The sequence below is a fragment of the Mesoplodon densirostris genome, chromosome 14, assembly GCF_025265405.1.
Source record: "Mesoplodon densirostris isolate mMesDen1 chromosome 14, mMesDen1 primary haplotype, whole genome shotgun sequence".
Lineage (NCBI taxonomy): Eukaryota > Metazoa > Chordata > Mammalia > Artiodactyla > Ziphiidae > Mesoplodon > Mesoplodon densirostris.
This window is the reverse complement of record NC_082674.1, coordinates 88,473,254-88,493,666: the sequence shown is the minus strand read 5'-3', so window position 1 is coordinate 88,493,666 and position 20,413 is coordinate 88,473,254. Positions and strand designations below refer to the sequence as shown.

The following is a 20,413-nucleotide window of genomic DNA, read 5'->3' as shown; positions in this document are numbered from 1 at the left end:
CACAGACACACCAAAACACACTGCTTGACGTAGCCCAGCCCACCAGAGGGACAAGACCCAGCTCCACCCAACAGAGGCAGGAAACTGGTCCTCCCACCAGAAAGCCTGCACAAACCCCTGGACCAAACTCACCCACCAGGAGGCAGACACCAGAAGCAAGAGGAAATACAATTCTACCACCTGTGGAAAGGAGACCACAACACAATAAGTTAGAGAAAATGAGATGACAGAGGAATACATTGCAGATGAAGGAGCTAGGTAAAAACTTATAAGAACAACTAAATAAAGAGAAGATAGGCAATCTACCTGAAAAAGAATTCAGAGTAATGATAGTAAAGATGATCCAATATCTCAGAAAAAGAATGGAGGCATGGATCAAGAAGATACAATAAATGTTTAACAAAGACCTAGAAGAACTAAAGAACAAACAGAGAGGAACAATACAATAACTAAAATGAAGAATACACTAGAAGGAATCAATAGCAGAATAACTGAGGCAGAAGAATGGATAACTGAGCAGGAAGATACAATGGTGGAAATAACTGCCACAGAACAGAATGAAGAAAAAAGATTGAAAAGAAATGAGGACTGTCTCAGAGACCTCTGGGACAACATTAAATACACCAACATTCGAATTATAGGGGTGCCAAGGAAGAAGAGAAAAAGAAGGGCCTGAGAAAATATTTGAAGAGATTATAGCCAAAAAATTCCCTAACATGGGAAAGGAAATAATCACCCAAGTCCAGGAAGTGTAGGGAGTCCCATACAGGATAAACCCAAGGATAAACATGCTGAGACACATAGTAATCAAACTAACAAAAATTAAATACAAAGACAAAACATTAAAAGCAACGAGGGAAAAGCAACAAATAACATATAAGGGAATCCCCATAAGTTTATCAGCTGACTTTTCAGCAGAAACTCTGCAGGCCAGAAGGGAGTGCCATAATTTATTTAAAGTGATGAAAGGTAAAAAATACAACCAAGAATACTCTACCCAGCAAGGCTTTCATTCAGATTCAACAGAGAAATCAAAAGCTTCACAGATAAGTAAAAGCTAAGAGACTTCAGGACCACCAAACCAGCTTTATGACGAATGATACAGTAACTTCTCTAGGCAAAGAAAAAAAGAGAGGCCACAACTGGAAACAATAAAATCACAAATGAGAAAGCTCACTGGTAAAAGCAAACACACAGTAACAGCAGGAAATCATCCATACACAAATATGATATGAAAACCAGCAAAAGTAAGAAGACAAGAGTACAAATGCAGGAAATGGGAACTGCATTTGAAATTAAGAGACCAGCAACTTAAAACAACCTTGTATAAATAAAGACTGCTATATCAAAACCTCATGGGAGGGACTTCCCTTGTGGCACAGTGGTTAAGAATCCACCTGCCGATGGAGGGGACATGGGTTTGAGTCCTGATCTGGGAAGATACCACATGCCACAGAGCAACTAAGCTTATGTGCCACAACTATTGAGCCTGTGCTCTACAGCCCATGAGCCACAACTACTTAGCCTGCATGACACAACTACTGAAGCCCATGTGCCTAAAGCCCATGCTCTGCAATAAGAGAAGCCACCACAATGAGAAGCCCATGCACTGCAATGAAGACTAGCCCCTGCTCACTGCAACTAGAGAATGCCCATGTACAGCAACAAAGACCCAACACAGCCAAAAATAAATTAATTAAAAAAAAACTCATGGGAAATGCAAGCCAAAAAACTGCAATAGATACACATACAAAAAAGAAAAAGCAACCTAAACACAGCACAAAAGATGGTCATCAAACCAAAAGAGGAGAGAGCAAAGAACAAAAGAGGAAGGGAAGAAAAAAGACCTGCAAAAACAAACCTAAAACAATTAAGAAAATGGCAATAGTAATATGCATATCAATAATTACCTTAAGTGTAAATGGATTAAATTCTCCAACCAAAAGACACAGACTCGCTGAATGGATACAACAATAAGAACCGTATATATGTTGTCTACAAGAGACCCACTTCAGACCTAAGGACACATACAGACTGAAAGTGAGGGGATGGAAAAAGATATTCCATGCAAATGGAAATCAAAAGAAAGCTGGAGTAGCAATACTCTTTTCAGACAAAATAGACTTTAAAATAAAGACTGTTACAAGAGACAAGGAAGGACATGACATAATGATCAAGGGTTGAATGGGTTCAATGCAAGAAAAGGTGTTCAATGCAAGAAAAAGACATAGCAATTCAATGCAAGAAAAAGACATAGCAATTCTAATATATATGCACCCAACACAGGATCGCCTGAATATATAAGGCAATTGCTAACAGCCATAAAAGGGGAAGTCAACAGTAACACAGTAACAGTGGGGGACTTTCACCCCCCACTTACACCAAAGAACAGATCATCCAGACAGAAAATGAAGAAGGAAACACAACTCTTAAATGACACATTTGACCAGATGGACTTAATTGATATTTATAAGACATTCCATCCAAAAGCAGGAGAATACACTTTTTTCTCAAGTGCACACGAAACATTCTCCAGGACAGATCACATCTTGGGTCATAAATCAAGCCTTGGTAAATTTAAGAAAATTGAAATCATATCAAGCATCTTTTCCAACCACAATGCTATGAGATTAAAAATCAATTACAGGAAAAAACTGTAAAAAACAGAAACACATGGAGGCTAAATAATATGTTACTAAACAACCAATGAATCGCTGAAGAAATCAAAGAGAAAATCCAAAATTACCTAGAGAAAAATGACAATGAAAACACAATAATTAAAAACCTATGGGGGCCTCCCTGGTGGCGCAGTGGTTGAGAGTCCGCCTGCCGATGCAGGGGACACGGGTTCGTGCCCCGATCCCGGAGGATCCCACATGCCGCGGAGCGGCTGGGCCCGCGAGCCATGGCCGTGGAGCCTATGTGTCCGGAGCCTGTGCTCCGCAACGGGAGAGGCCACAGCAGTGAGAGGCCTGCGTACAGCAAAAAAAAAAAAAAAAAAAAAAAAAAAAAACCTATGGGACATGGGACTTCCCTGGTGACACAGTGGTTAAGAATCTGCTTGCCAATGCAGGGGACATAGGCTCGATCCCTGGTCCGGGAAGATCCCACGTACCATGGATCAACTAAGCCCATGCACCACAACTACTGAGCCTGTGCACTAGAGTCTGCAAGCCACAACTACTGAGCCCACATGCTGCAATTACTGAAGCCCGTGTGCATAGAGCCCATGCTCCAAAACAAGAGAAGCCACCACAATGAGAAGCTCACACACTGCAATGAAGAATAGCCCTTGCTCGCCCCAACCAGAGAAAGCCAGAACAAAGACACAACACAGCCAAAAATGAATTAACTAATTCATTTAAAAAAATAAACAAAACCTATGGGACACCACGGCAAAAGTAGTTCTAAGAGGGAAGTTTATAGCAATACAATTTTACCTCAAGAAACAAGAAACATCTCAAATAAACAACCTAACCTTACACCTAAAGCAGAGAAAAAGAACAAAACCCAAAGTTGGTAGAAGGAATTAAATCATAAAAATCAGAGCAGAAATAAATGAAACGGAGACAAAGAAAACAAGACAAAAGATCAATGAAAATAAAAGGTGGTTTTTGGAGAAGATAAACAAAATTGTTAACCTTTAGCCAGACTTATCAAGAAAAAAAAGGACTCAAATCAATAAAATTAGAAATAAAAAAGGAAAAGTTACAACTGACACCACAGAAATACAAAGGACCATAAGAAACTACTATATACAAGAAACTATATGCCAATGAAATGGACAACCTAGAAGAAATGGACAAATTCTTAGAAAAGTACAACCTTCCAACACCGAACCAGGAAGAAATAGAAGATATGAACAGATCAATCACAAGTACTGAAACTGAAACTGTTATTAAAACAACTTCCAACAAACAAAAATCCAGGACCAGATGGCTTCGCAGGTGAATTCTATCAAACATTTAGAGAAGAGCTAACACCTATTCTTCTGAAACTCTTCCAAAAAAATTGCAGAGGAAGGAACACTCCCAAGCTAATTTATGAGGCCACCATCACCCTGTTACCAAAACCAGACAGAGATATCACAACAGAAGAAAATTACATGCCAATATCACTGATGAACATAGGTGTAAAAATGCTCAACAAAATGCTAGCAAACCAAATCTAACCACACATTAAAAGGGTAATACAGCATGATCAAGTGGAATTTATCCCAGGGATGCAAGTATTCTTCAGTATATGCAAATCAATCAATGTGATACCTCACATGAACAAACTGAAGATTAAAAACCATATGATCATCTCAATAGATGCAGAAAAAGCTTTTGAAAAAAATCAACATCCATTTATGTTAAAAAAAACTCTCCAGAAAGTGGGCTTAGAGGGAACTTACCTCAAAATAATAAAAGCCATATATGATAAATCCACAGCAACACAATTCTCAATGGTGAAAAACTGAAAGCATTTCCTCTAAGATCAGGAATAAGACAAGGATGTCCACTCTCGCCACTTTTATTCAACATAGTTTTGGAAGTCCTATCCATGGCAATCAGAGAAGAAAAAGAAATAAAAGGAATACAAACTGGAAAAGAAGAAGTAAAACTGTCACTGTTTGCAGGTGACATGATACTATATATAGAAAATCCTAAAGATGCTACCAGAAAACTGCTAGAGCTTGTCAGTGAGTTTGGTAAAGTCCCAGGATAAAAAATTAATACACAGAAATCTCTAGCATTCCTATACACCACAACAAAAGATCAGAAAGAGGAATTAAGGAAACAATCCCATTTACCACAAACATAGAAAATATACAAAAATCAAGTTTATTTCTATATGCTAGTAATGAACATGTGGACACTGAAATTAAAAATACAATACCATTTACAATTGCTCAAAAAATGAAACACTTAGATATAAATGTAACATAACATAATCAGAACTTGAATGCCGAAAACTACATAATGTTATGGAGAGAAATCAAAGATCTAAATAAATGAAAGGGGACCATGGCTGTGGATTGGAAGACTCAACATAGTGAAGATACTAATTTTCCCCAAAGTGATATACAAGTATAATATGATTCTTATTGAAACCCCAGCCAAAACAAAACCAAAACCAACAAAACAAAATGAAAAAAATCAGCAAGATTTCTGGTAGATATAAATAAGATTATGCTAAAATTGATACAAAAATGCAATGGAACTAGAATGGTTAAAATAAGTTTAAAAAGAATAAAGTGGGAGGAATAAGTCCTCCTAATTTCAAAACTTACTAGTATACAGCTACATCAATCAAGACTGTGTGTTACTTCTGAAACATAGAAACATTGGAGCAGGTTATCTATGGAGCGGAATAGATAACCCAGAAATAGACCCATGCAAATATGCCCAACTGATTTTTGACAAAGGTGTTTTGCAATTCATTGGAGGAAAATGCCTTTTCAACAAATGGTGCTGGAGAAACTGGACAGCCATAGGAAAGAAAGTGAACCTTGATCTAAGCCTTACATCTTATATAAAAATTTACTCAGAGTAGATCAGAAACCAAATGTAAAACATAAAACTACAAAACTTTTAGAAAAAAAAAAGAAAATCTTTGGGATCTAGCACTAGGCAAAGAATTCTTACACTTGACACCAAAATCACAATGCATAACAGGGAAAATTGATAACCTGGACTTCATCAAAATTAAAAACATTTTTTCTGGGTTAAGAGGATGAAAAGACAAGCTAGAGAGTGGGAAAAAATGTGCAAATCATATATCTGCCAAAGGGACTAGTATCTAGAATATATAAAGAATCCTCAAAACTCAACAGTAAAAAAAAGCAAAGAATCCATTTAGAGCAGGGATAAAGTCATGAAGAGACATTTCACCAAGGAAGATACTGAAGTAGCAAATAAGCACATGAAAAGATGTTCAACATCATTAGTCACTAGGAAAATGAAAATTTAAAACAATGAGATACCACTACTCATCTACCAGAATGGCTAAACTGAAAAATAGAGACAACATCAATTGTTGACAAAGATATGGAGAAACTGGATCACTCATACACTGCTAATGGGAATGTAAAATGAAGCAGCTACTCTGGAAAACACGGTAGTTTCTCAAAAGCTGGATGTTGCAACTATCACAAAACCCAGCAATTGCGCTAATCCTGGGCACTTATTTCCAAATAAATGAAGACTTACATGCACACAAAAACCCACACAAATATTTAAATCAGTTTTATTTGTAATATCTAAAAACTGTTAACAACCCAAATTTCCTTCAAGGGGAGAATGTTCAAACAACTGTGGTATTTTCATGCCATAGAACACTACTCAGCAAGAAAAAAGGAACAGACTTTTAATGTACACAACAACCAGGATAAATCTCCAGAAAATTATACTGAGTGAAAAACTCAATCCAAAACTGTTGCATATTTTATGACTTTATTTATATAACATTCTTAAAATGTCAAAATTATAGAAATGGTGAATAAATTAAATAAATGGTTTCAGGGATTAAGGAGGAATTAGAGTCAGAAAGGAAGTGAGTATAGCAATAAAAGGGCAACAGTGGGATTCTTCTGATGATGGAGACGTTCTGTATTTTGAGTGTATCACATCAACATCCTGGTTGTGATATTGTACTATAGTTTTGCAAGAATTTATCATTGGGGAAACTGGGTAAATGGAACATGCGATCACTGCATTATTTCTTGCAACTGCATCTAACTATAAAATTATATCCCAAAAAAGTCTAATTAAAAACATTTTTTAATGCATGATCTCTAGAGTTGTCCTGAATAGTAATCTTCACATTAAAGTTTAAGAAGCAATAATCCAGAGGACTCAACCAAAATGTTAGGGAAATTCAAAATTCTTTTTCATGAGGAACAGTTGAAGAGACATACAACATTTCATCTCGGGAAATCTTGGAGAAGGTGGTTATGAGAGTTTTCTTTTTCCAGAATATGAAGGGATTATACAGGAGAAATTAGACCCCATTCATGTAGCAGCAGGAAACAGAACACATGAGTATGTAGGGGAAAGGACACAAGCTTCAGGACTGATCAGGCCTGAGTTTAAACCAAAGCTCTACTATTTCCTGTCTTTAAGACTGAGCAAGTTAGTTTACCTCTCTGATCCTCTGTTTCCTCATCCTTAAAATGAGGCTAATGATTCCAGCCTCAATCTATTAACCAGCTTCTAACCAGAGAAAGAGAAACTGCTTCAAGTATTTACAACTAAAGAAATTTAATGCAGGGAACTGGCTGCATGTGATAAAGATAGAAATACAGGTTGAAAGTGATAGAGAAGCTGAGATTTGAAGGCTGCTACAATAGATGACAAAGTCAAGAATTTAAAGATCTTTTCAAATTGGTATGAACTTTAAAAAGAGGAAATTAGTTGGAGTAAGATTGTATGAGATGGGACCATGAGGTAAACCAGAGATTAGCAACAACAAGCAGAAGGCAACTGAAGGGGCAAAGGGAGGAGCCAGGGTCACCAGAAAGAATCTGGAACCATGGAGGACTCAAATAGTGGAAGCTGGAACCATGGAGATGCAGCCACTGCTGGAGGAGATGCTTGAGGATAAGAGAGAGGAAGGAAATAATCTGCCTTCCTCCTTTCCTCACCCTCCAACCTCTCACTGGTGACTCTATTTGGCCAAACCTAGCAGGAAGCCAGAGCACCCTTAAGCCTGAGAAAGGCAGCCTCCAGTTTAGTCCCTCCTACCCAGGGCAGAGTATGGATCAGAAGGCCAACAGGCCTGGGTTTGGCACACTCACGGGGTGTTTTTGAGGATGCAGAGCATGGTAAGATGTCTGGCACGTAGTAGGTACTCAGTAAATGGTAATCCTAACTTTTATATGCCAATGCTATACGATGGGCATTTAGAACTGCATTTTCTCATCGCTTTATATCTGAGTATACAGAAACACAAGCTGGGATATTTGGCTCAGGCCACGTGGATTCTGCCAAGAATGCTTTTTTTTTTTTTTTTTTTTCCAAATGAGCTACATATCTGAGAAATGTAAAAAAAATCATGTCCTAAAGTTTCACTGCACAAAGCAAATGTTGAATTTCCACAGCTGCTGGCGTCAGCCTATCCAGAGGAATAGTTTCAGTGAAATATGAATTTGTGAGAAAGTCACACTGGGCTAAATGTATAGTAATTCAAGCAGCATGTGCAAAATTTATTTGGTGTTGGCCGGGAATGGTTTTACTTATGTGAAGTCTTCAGAATGAGAAGAAAGTAACTGAAGATGTTTGACTAAGTCAGTCACAGAGGCTCTGGATACTCCCAGATCCCTCCCCAGTTTCAGTTCATTTCTGAAGTCCCCAAACCATAAACATAAAGGAAGTGCCCATGGAATTGGATGATGACACTGTCAGAACCAAGGGGCAACCAGCAGCTAAAACAATCAATGTACGAAATATCAGTACCAGCAATCCAAAGACCCAGTGTACCATGAAAGTCAGGTGTCCAGTTGTGTGGGAGGACAACCAGGGTAGAAGAGAGAGAGGAGTCATAATCTAAAGGAATGTTCAAAACTTGGGAAGCAGGATGCAAGATGCTTTCATAAAAGGTCCTAGATAGGTACAAGATGCAGAGTGTGCCATGCACATGTTGGACACCTCACATTTCCTAGAAGTCACTGGTGAGATATGGTGCTGGATTCGAAGTAGCACCTGAGAGTAGGGAGAGAACCAGGGCCCATCCCTAAGGATGATACAGGCACTGAAGATTTGACCTTGCAGAGAGAAGAATTGAGTCAACCCTAGGGCCTTAAAAATGGTCAAAATCCAGGAAGTTACCTTTAAAAACTAGCTTTCAGTCTCTGGGTTCTGTCCCTGGATATCAGAACTCTGGCAATAGCCTGGGAGCAGGGGTTTCTATCCCAGGAGGGCCTACACGAGTGAGAACATAAGAAAGGGGACAAGAATTTGAAAAGGAGACAAACAAAAACTGGTCCTGTGACGCAGAGCACATGGGTTGAAGATGGGCTGCAAAGTTCTCATGATCAGCTCTAATTTGACCTATTAGGATTGATGCCCCAATATGTATGCCCAGGCGGTCAGAGGACCCTCTTAAGTATTTACTGCCTCAAGTCAGATAGGCCTGGGCATACCAAGGCGGAGCTGATCCTAGCTGGGAGGAGCGGGGCAGGAAGCCAGACCATTTTAACCTGAAAGGGAGTCTAGAGTACTGGGGATGGATGAGGTGGGATGGGAGTCCCCACTTGGATTTCCCAGAGATCTCTCCAGCCCAGTGTGTCCTAAGTTCATTACCCACCCCCCAACTACTTCCAATTTTCTCTACAGTGTTCACAGTATCCTGAGCCTCCCCATCATTCACACTTAAACTTGGGAGTCATCTTATGCCCTTTCTCTCCCTTGCCCTGAAGATTCTACCTCATATCCCTTCTAACTATTTTGTCCCCGTTGTCACTCACCTAACTTAAGAGTTCTTCCCTTTTCTTCTTCCCCCACCCTAAGATCATATATTGGTGCCAGACTGAGCATTCAGAAACAATGTTCTACTAATGCCACTCCTCTGTTCTAAAATCATCACCTACAGACTAAAATGCAAGCGTGAGCCTGTAAATAAAGGCCCTTCTTATGTTCTTCCCAACCTACCTTTCCAACACAGCCAAAGTCCAAGCAAATGGAATCATGTTCTTCTGCATGTACTTCCCACCCAGTTCTACCTCTGTGTTTTGCCCTGCTGAATGCACTTCTCTATATTAATGCATTTCTGAGTCCTACCCACCCTTCAAGATCCATGTCACATCACCTCCTGTAAGAACGTTCTCTGATTCTCCCCTCCATACATAATTGCTCCCTCTTTTGCAGCCCTGTAACCCTGTGTGCCAATTTTTGCATATGGTAAAATTATGTGTTTTCTATATTTTTGCATTACACTATGATTTCTTCAAAATTAGGGGCCTTACATCCGATTCTCCTTCATGAAGTGTAGGGAGACCCAAGAACATTGAATTTGGCCAGCTTGTAAGAAATGTAAAGAGGTTTGGGGGAATAACATTCTAAAGGAAGTCTAGAGTCATATTGTGATCCTGGAGTGATAATTAGAGGCATTTGAGAGTCATCAGCTGAAGTATGAAAATAGATGAGGTAACCCTGACAAAGAATACCAAAGGTAGAGGAAAAAGCTCATGGCTGAACCCTAGCCTGCCAGTGTCCGATGGAGAAAGAAGAAACTGTCATGGACACTGGCAAGAAGTAGTCAAACAGAATCGCAGCATTCATACCACACTGGGCATGAAAAGAATTTCAGCCCTAATAGTCAACAACCAACATGTGCTTGAATAATTCTGAACAAATCCTGTGTGATTTTCTCTCTAGAATTGCAAGTAGGGCAGGACATGATGGCAAACTTCTGGATCCTTAATCCAGGACATTAAAAAAGGTGACCCACTTGCCATTTTATTCTTAACCAGTATTCCTCAAGCAAATGCTTCAGTCTGTCACTAGTGGGGCCTCCCAAGACCAGTATATCTGAGGCATCTACAAATGTGGAGAACTCACAAAAATAATGCCCTACCGAGGAACACGCAAATGGGAACAAGAAGCATTCCTGGTCATCTGATTCTTTCCCATTTTGGCCCCCCAGCCCCAAGCTGACTTCTAAATCCATTATAATTATTAAAACCAGAGCATAAGCACAGGAACACTGAAGAAATCAGAAAGAGTAGATCAAAAACAAGGTAGAGTCTGGAAACCCAGGGATGTCCCTCAGGGAGCCAGAGAAAATGGAAATTCTGGGTCGGGGTGTGCCAGCCTTCCTTGGCAGGAGCTGTGTAGATTCTTGAGAAGGTGGATAGCTTCCACCTGAGACCTTGCTGATGGTTCCTCACCAGGGGGAGCTAGTCCATAGCCACACAGGACATGCTTTGTGCCAATTCAATTCAATGCAAAGCAGATAAACTGCTGAGCACCTGGGAGATGAAAAGCCATGAGCTGGGCAGACATTTATCTGATGCTAACAGGGAGGCTCTCTCAAGTCAGTTTTGCAGCTTCCTTGAAACCACCATTGTCTTACATCATACTCCAATACACTGGAGTTCAATCTATTTGTTTCAAGGGTTCTACAAATGTTTGATTCAGATTACGTTTTTAAAAATATTTTTTAAACCGTAAACGGATATATTCAATGTGTGATATGCCAAACATGAACAATCATAGAATAAAGGTTCTCTTGCCAAAACCATGAATATGTTTGAACACATTAGATATGTCATTAATTAGGAAAGCTGTAGTTCTGAAGATGTCATTAAATGATTCAGATCCATGCAAGTCTTATGCTATAAAACTCTGGCTCAAGTGCGCCATGTTCAATTAAATGTCAGGCAAGACTCAGGGATATCCACTGAGTGCATGCTCACATAAAGATATAATAGTAAACTGTACCATAATAAGTGACCACATTACCTGTTGCATTGTGGTATTATTGGTATTATTACTGTTTGTTTTATTCTTAGAGGGCTTGAAAGGTTTTTATAAAGCCAAGTAAGACCAACTCAGCAATGCAGGACCAGAGTGTCAGTGATGAAAATGACAACTGAAGTTTGGACTCAACGTGCCAAATTAAATATTTTTTGCTGTGTTAAAGGCTTTAAGTGATTACTAAAGAGAAACAGGCACTGGAATTTCTCACAATAGTTTTAATAACATAATTAACATCTCATAATGGCACTATATGTTTCACGGAAGAATTTTCTATCAAAGGAAGACAAAAATTCATTGAAGAACTTGTTCATCTATTCCTTTCAATTAGATTCCTTATAATTAAAGAATGCCAACAGCTGTTACATAGTATTAATGAGTCAACATTAAAACCAAATTTTCCTATATTCTTCTTTCCAGTTTCTGGATCATTTAAATCAGAATAACCCAAATCTGCAAGGTATCCTGTTTAAAAATGCTATCACTTTGAATGTCTGGCTGCCATAATTTTCTCAAGGTTGTACATCCAATACAAAATATGTATAACTATATGTTACAGACTAGAATTATCAAATAAAATAATTACATATATACAATAAAATTTTGGCTTCTCCTTTTACTCATTGATATTCCATATAAGATTTCATTTGAAGAGTATTAATGCTAAAAAAAATTGAAAATCACTGTGTTATTCAATACATAGGAGAAACCCAATATACTAAGCAGGAAGGAGTAAAAGAAGCAGGTCTTTTTTATCAGAAAGAAAGGCAGAAACTAGATAAGACTTAATGTGCTTCAAGCATAACTCAGGTATAAACTAGGGGCTCAAAAAATTACTTGTTGAAATAATCATTGTAGCAGAAATGCTATGTCCCTTCCTTCTAGAATTGAGAGAGGGGGAAACTTTAGAAATGAAGAAACAGAGAAGACCATGGAAGAAGTTTTGCTTTTCCTATGAGAACCATCTTCCTGCATGCAAGCAAATAGGACTTTCTTTGTGTGAAGCAGGACAGATGAAAGAGATGGTGGTCAATGGGTAGCCAAATGTGTCCACTGACCATAAAGGCCAGCATAGCTGAGGTGTCAGCATATTGGAAAGAATGCCATGAGCTACTGCTCTGGTCATGTGGTAGAAAAAAAGTGGTGACTAGACAGGATTTTGAGGGAAGGATGCCAAAGGAAAAGTACAGCCTGGAAAGCAGAAGCAAAGTCCAGTCTAGGAATCATTCATTCATTCACTTGTTTATTGATAAAGCACCTATTAACAGAGGCATGATACTAGTACTGGGGATATGAAGACAAACAAGCCTTGGTCAGTGACTGTTTGGGGGAAAGGAGCACTGTTTCCAAAGGTAAGGCTCAGGGAGTGAAGAGAGGATGGTAGGAGGGCATAGTCGGCTTCCTGGAAGAGGAAGCCCCAGAGATGAGTCTCAAAGAAGAAACATGAGTTAATCAACTGGATAATGGCTGAGGATGGGGGAGGGGAACACATTAAACAGAGACAGCATTCACGTAGAAAGACAGAATTTGAGATGGAAAACTATATAGTTGGAGAAAAGCATGTGGATCAAAATGGGTGAAGGACAAAGTGAAAGGAAAGGAACAGCAAGCAGATGAAGCTGTTGAAGTGACCTGGGGTGCTCTTGTTAGCACTAAGGAGACAAGGCAGACGCTATGCTGGGGATAGCACAGTATTCAGAATCTGCACACACACTTCCCTCTTCAACTGTTTCACACTATTTGCTTGTGTAGCCTCCCATGAGAACTCCGAGAGCAGAAACTGTCTTCTTCACCTTTTTCATCCTTACATCCTTGGAGCTTAGCGTAGTACCTGGAATGCAACAGGAACTCAACACTTACTGTTATATGAACACTTACTGTTACATGAACAAAGTTCAAAGTAAGGAAAGGAGAGGCTGGAAGGACAAATGCAGTGAGTGTGGCCTAAAGAACACTGACAAGCGCAAAGGCTGAGAAACCATCTAAAATATAATAAACTAGGAATAAACAGAAACAGAATCCCTATGTCCTAAGCAGCATATAGAGGAAGTGAACAGCAAAATGACCACAGATGAAGATAACTTAGAATAGATGCACTCAAATCACCTTGGTAAGAGGATGGAGTCCTGAACTCTCCCTGAGAAAGGGCTGTGTTATAGGTTGAATTGTGTCCCTCAGAAAAGATATGGTGAAGTCTCAGAATGTGGCCTTATTTAGAAGTAGGATCTTTACAGATGTAACCAGGTTAAAATGAGGTCATTACAGTGGGCCCTTCCAGATGACTATGGTCCTTATAAAAAGGGGAAATTTAAATGCAGACATACACAGAGGGAGGGCAATGTGAAGAGACACAGGGAGAAAACAAAAACGCCTAAGGCTACCAGATGCCAGGGGAGAAACCTGGCACAGACACTTCCCTAGTACCTTCAGAGGGAGCATGACCCTGCTGATATTTTTCTAGCCACCCCAACTGTGAGACAATAAATTTCTGTTGTTATAAGACATCCAGTTTGTAACACTTTGTTATGGCAGCCCTATGAAACTAATACAGGCTGGTGGTCAAAACTGATCAACAACTGTGGCAGGCACTGGTGTTTAACTCCAACGTGCATTCCTCCTTACCCCTTGCTGGAAGAGCCCCACTTTGTTTGTGTGTCCATCCTCCCTGGCCCAAGGTATGCATCATGCAATTGATTCACTTCAATCACAGAGGTCTCTTTGACATTCCGTGTACCACGTGACCCAACGCTGTCCAATAGATATCACTAAAAGGACTGCTGTATCCATGATATAATTCAGTTGTTCTAGGATATTTCTCTGTCCTGTTTGAAATATTCTATGTAGAGACTGTCTCTTACTGAACCTGGACAAGGCACTAAAGTAATGATCAGTGGTGTTACTAGACAACCTGAGGTAGAATGGTAACTGAATTGATTTCCTTGACCATAATTGTCAAGTTTGCCGTTTCAGAAGCTAATCTTGACCTCCAGGGTTTAAATCAACAAGTTTTCCCTTATCAGATATTATTACCTGAATTTGACAGTTATCTCCTGGGTGATTAGGCATGGAATAGGACAACGTTCTAATCTAAACACTTAAATTCAGGGATTCCCTAATCCACAACCTAATACCACACTGTCTTCTCCAAATTGTAACATGCAAAAATCATCAGGTTAGAACCTCAAGATGGGGTCTCAGTTTTGCTGCATGTCCTTTGTCAAACACAGAAGAATAATCCCATACCTAACAGATTTTTTCAGCTAAAACGCAGCTCTAGTCCTTGCTATGCCAGAAGCTGATTGAGAAACTTAAAGGGCTTGGTGGGTCTTAACAGGGACTGAGAGAAGAGAGAGGAGGGAGTTGCATAGGCTTATGGAGTGGGGCTTCATGACATACCCTGAGAGGTGGGGAGAAGATTCTACATTTTAGGAATGGCACAGGCTTTGATGCCAGATCCAGGTTCAATCTCAGCTCCACCATTTACCAGCTACATGACTTTGGACAAACAACTTAGCATTTCCAAACTTCAGTTTGAAAAATAGGAAATGAAACTTAATATTCTTAAGAATTCTTAAGAATTCTGCTTAATAATCTATATAATGCACCCAGCATAGTGTCTTGTGACCAACAGGTGACCTCCCAGGATGTGCACATGATTCTGAGTCCCAAATACAGAATGTCTACATTTTTTTTCTTCACTGGGAGAATCACTCCACTGAGCAACAAAGATACAACTAGACATGTTCCCATCAAATTGGTTATGTAGTCCTGTCATTTTTACCTTGGAGCCTGTCACAAGCCATTTCTCTTCATGGTCCCTCCTTCTTAGTTCCCCTGATTAAAGCAATGGCTCCTAAGTGGCCTCCCTGCCTCCATTCTCTCCCCATGCTCCAGTCCAATCTCCAGTGAGCCCCTAGAATTATCATTCTAGAACAGGGATTGGTAAACTCACAGGTAAATCAAGCCCACTACCTGTTTGTATCAATCAAATTTTATTGGAACAGAGCCATGCTCATTTGTTTATGTATCATCTATAACTGCTTTCACACTATAGTGGCAGAGGTGAGTAGTTGCAACAGAAACTGTATGGCTTGCAAAGCTTAAAATATTTACTATCTGATCCTTCACCAAAAAAGTTTGCTGCACCCTTGGTAACTTGTTCTAGAACACTCCCCTTGGTAACTCATCACTCTCCCCAGTGACTTGCCTCCAAGATAAAGTCTAATCTGTGTTCATTGGCCCTTACCAATCCTTCCTGATGCATCTCTCACTATTCCCCTACTTGAAGCCCAAACTCCTTGCTGAATGAGGGTCCTATAAACACACCAGGTTCTCTTCACGTAGAACAACACTACTCCCTTTCCACATAAAAAAACCCCAAAAACTTCCACCTATTTTTCAAGATTCTTCTTAATTATCCCTTCCTTTATGAAGCTTTCTAGAACTGCCCCCTCAGACTTATACAAGGATCAGGCACTCCTTCCTTGGAAACAGTATCCCACCAATAAATGGTACGTCATATACAGTAGATATGGGTCTACATATCTGTCTTCCTCACTAGACACCCCCAAGCTAAACTATCTCCTCTCTTTCCCTCCTGGAGCACCCTGTTCTTTTCCAACATAGTGCTTACCATAGTTTGTAATCATGTATTTCTTTGTGTAATTATTTCTTTAATGTCTGTCCCCTAACAAAGTGAGCTCCAAGAAGACAGGAACTAGGACTGTTGGATTCACCACCACATTAACGTCACATATCCTGGAGCCACAGCCACATAGTAGCTGTTCAGTCTGTTGAATGAATGAATGATTGGATGAATGAACAAAAAAAGACAGAGGGAGAGATTTTACTAATGAATCAAATATCAATGAAATAACCTAAGGAATCAGAAAGTGCTGTTACTTTCTGAGCACACCAGATACTGCCCCTCAGACCCTTCTGGTACTCCTATGGTCCAGAAGGTTGGGCATAAGCACCACTAATAGCTTTGATTTGGATGTTTGGAGCATGTATACAGCCCTATTCACTCATTCTTGGAATATGTGTGGAACATTTACATAGCCCTTTCCATGAGATCAAATTCAGACCCCATGAAACTAGAGTAAAGCCACATGTACTTTTATATAATTGAGTCCACATTTTCACTGAAGCATACAGTATCCTGAGCATGCCCTCCTGGAGAAGGACATCCTCTATTCCTTTCTACTAGGAAAAGGTGGGCAAGACTACTACAACTTCTTCCCTCTGTCCCTAAGGAGAGTGTCCTGTCTGTGCATCACACCCATACCCAGACAAAGGCACTCCACACCATGCCTACATCCAGATGAAAGACCTGCGTGGGAAAGTTTGAAGAGGGAGTTAGGCTGGAATGATTCTTCCTTGACTCATACAGAGGGAACCTTCAAGCTCAAAATGTGACTCTTGAAAGTTGTACTGTTCATTTTTCCTAATACCTGAAGCTCAAGATCAAACAAATAATTCAGCTGAGTTGCTGCTTCATGTGGAAAAAAATATCCCAAGGCCATTTCTTGTGTGGCCTTTCTGATTTTGGACAGTGTCTCTTTGAGAGACAGCCCCATCCATAAAGGCCTTCTGTGGAGGTGTGTGTGCATTTCACTAAGATGTTTCCAAGAAGATTCCAACCATTCCAACCAAGGCAAATTTATGAAGTTGGCAGCCAAACCCTATTTCCAGCCTGCAGCCTCAGGGATGTCAGTTCCATGAACGAAGAAAAAGCTGAATATCATGTTTAAGTCAAACTTTTAACCCTCTGTGGCATCTACCTCTGGTCTGAACGACAAAAGAATCCTATGTATTAAAACACAGAGATTGTCTTTGGATTTAGATAAACACTTCTTCTCAGAGCTTGCTGGACTTGTCCTTTAAGCCTGGTAACAAACCATTCATAAGGAAATGCCAGTCTTTCCCATTATTAAGAACTTAAATTGCAGCAGTCACATTATCTAGATTCATTTTAAGCATAGGGTTGTCGCCCTAGCAAACCTCCTTAAAAAATATGCCTTCCATTTCCTATAAAATCCAAGCAAATCTCTGTTTCCCTCTATAGATTTATCTTAATCTCCAATTGCCTTTCCCTCTGCTCATAGGATATGTCTCATGTCCAGTTCAAAATCAGTGTCCCCCTCTCCTGGGCTGCAGTCCTCATTTTGCCCCAAATAAAACTTAACTCGCACACACACATGTACACAAAGAGCAGTGTCCCCTCCCTTCCACCCACTGTTCTGTGAGTCACTTTCCTTCCTCTCAAGGCTTTCTGCCACCCATCATTCTTACTATTCTGGTATCTATAGAGCAGATACCCCTCTTCCACATGCATGACAGGGAGCTCTAGCACATTGTGCTCTCCTGGAATATTTCAAATTAAATTCAGTAGATGATGTACTGTACATAAATTTGATATGGTCTGGATTTAACAACATGTGATAATGACTCACCATTGGGTACCATGAAAGAAATTTTCTCTACTCCACCTAATAAAAGCTGAAGATCTGAAACACATTTCAGGGGCTTCTTTAGTGAGTCCTAACCATCTACATGGAAGCTGTCCAGAACATGGGGAGAGATATTAAAAATCTGTATAAAAACGAAAAGTGAACATAGAGATACTTTCCCCAGTGTGCATAGTGCATTTGTGGCCACTCTGTGAGGCCTCCTCTGGTTCTGTCCCTCCATAGATGTTGACAGGTCTTTTCCATCTCTAAAATGTTCCCTCTACCTAATACCTTTAGTTACCATCTTCCCTCTCTTGTTGCTTCCACAGCCAAGCATCTGGAAAGAATTGCCTATGTTTGGTATCCCTACCTACTCACCTCACATTTGCTCCTCAACCCACCTCATCTTTCAAATTCCCCTCACCAAGTCATCAATAACTTCCTTATTCCCAAATCCATGGATATTTCATTTCTTTTCTTAATGGATTTCCAGATAATTTGATGTTACTGATCCCTCCTTCCTGGAAACTCTCCTGTATTCCAGTCTCCCATTTCCTCCTACTTTTCTGCCCAGCTCCTACTCCTGTTGCCTTCACTAGAGCCTCTCCTTCCCCTCCCTCAGAGGTCACTGTTGTGCCCTAGTCCCCCCACTCTCAGAGGCAGTCTGGCAAAGACATTAATAGCACAGGCTCTGAATCCTGACTGCCTCACCTAAAATCCTAGGTCCGTTACTATAGTTGTATGACCTTGGGCAAGTTACTTACTATCCCTGTGCCTCAGTTTATTCATTTGTAAAGTAGGTATAATAGTCTTCTCTGGCAATGGTTATTCAGGGCATTAATACACTTAAAATATTTAGAACAAACACATAGTACACACTCAATAAGCACTGCCTGTTATAATTCCTCTTCCCATGCTTTATACTCTCCTTGAACATCATGACTTCATTACGTCTTGTTAAAAGTTTGCCCTTGAATCTTCTTTAAGACTTCTCTCCTGGATGCCAAATCTGCTAAACCATTTGCCCACTAGACATGTCTCTCTGGCTGTCCCTAAAATTCTTCAAATTCAGTTTGTCTGAAACTGAGCTCATCATCTTTTCCTGCAAATGCTTCTCCTCCTCCATAACCTCTCCTAATGAATAGCTCCACTATACTTACTCTTGGTTGCCCAGGCCAAAATCCCAGTCAGTCCTAGACTCCTGCCCCTGTCCCCAAACTCCACTGCACAATCAGTCACCAAATTGTGTCAGCTTTATTGCCAAAATATTTCTTGAGTCTGTGCCCAATTCTCCACTCCTATTACCAGTGTCTTAGATAGAGCCTCATTTTTTTTCACCTACATGATAAGTAACAATGATATTAAAAATAATATTCACCACTATTTTCACATGCCAATTATGGATCAATTACTTCAGTAGACACTTCACATACTTCATTGTCCATAGTCTTGACAGTCATCTCTCCATGAGGGAGGGGATCATCTATCCCTGTTTTCAGATTGAGAAAGACAGAAGCTCAGAGGCACTTAATAAATAGCCTAAGTTACACAAAAATGTTATGGGGCTGCTACGTAGACTGAGGTCGGTCTGACCCAAAACCCCAGATCTTTTCTACTCTCTAAACTACAGTGGTGTCCTGACATGGTCTTCCTGCCACCTGTCTTATTCCTCTCCAACATCTACTGCCAGAGGGGTCTATTTTTACAATGAAACTCTGACCTAGTCTCTCCTCTGTGTGAAATCCTGTAGTAGCTCCCCTGTGCCTTCAGGGTAAAATTCAAACCCTTTAGTAAGGCTTTTCCTGGTGTGCCACTTTGCCCATTCAGAGATCCGCCTCCCTCCTCTCCAACCACATCTACCTCTCTTCCCTTCCTGGAGCACACCATGCCTGCTCACCCGGCCATGCTGTATTTCTCGCCGGTCCCTCTGCCTGTGATTCTCTTCTCATCAGCCTAGATGCCTCCATCTCAGCCTCCTAGATGCTCTTGGACCCACCTGCTGTCCAAGCTGAGTTTAGCTGTGCCTACTCTGGACACAAAAAGCACTCTGTCTTGCCTCTAGTGCTGAATTTTAGAGTGATGCAACAGTCATTGATTGAACGTCTGCAATATGTAAGAATTCATGGTGGACTCTAGTGATTTAGGAATCAATAAGACATGTCTTGCTTTCAGAGAACTTACTTTAATGAGAGATGGATAGCAAAATGTTTCATTACTATCTTTGATTCCCCTGTCTGCACACTGGATTTCAGAGATTCTTGGGCAGGAAGAGTACTTGTTCATCTCTGTGTCCCCAGGGCCTAGAACTATGCCTGGTACACAAGGGAGTCGGTAAACACTAACAGCTTGAGCTAAAGAGACAAACCAAGGCCACCAAGCTATCTCTGTGAGCACACAATGCCATCTACAAGCACCATCTTCACTTTCATGTGTATCTTTTCCAGACTCTAATATGTCCAAGTCATTGTTTTCTGATTTTCATGAGGTCCTCAAAGTTCACTC

General features: G+C 40.2%; 1 protein-coding gene across 13 annotated transcripts in view; it reads right to left on the bottom strand.

The window, feature by feature from the left end:
- Positions 1-20,413, bottom strand: part of LOC132502170 (protein eva-1 homolog A) — an 84,844-nt gene that overhangs the window by 51,843 nt on the left and 12,588 nt on the right. Inside the window, exon 3 of one of the 13 annotated variants that reach the window (XM_060117996.1) lies at positions 19,290-19,400. The exons of 11 other annotated variants lie outside the window; for them this stretch is intronic. The gene's annotated coding sequence lies outside the window, so the exon portion shown is untranslated. The remainder of the gene's footprint in view (positions 1-19,289; positions 19,401-20,413) is intronic. One more of the 13 variants, XM_060117997.1, reaches the window with a different exon arrangement.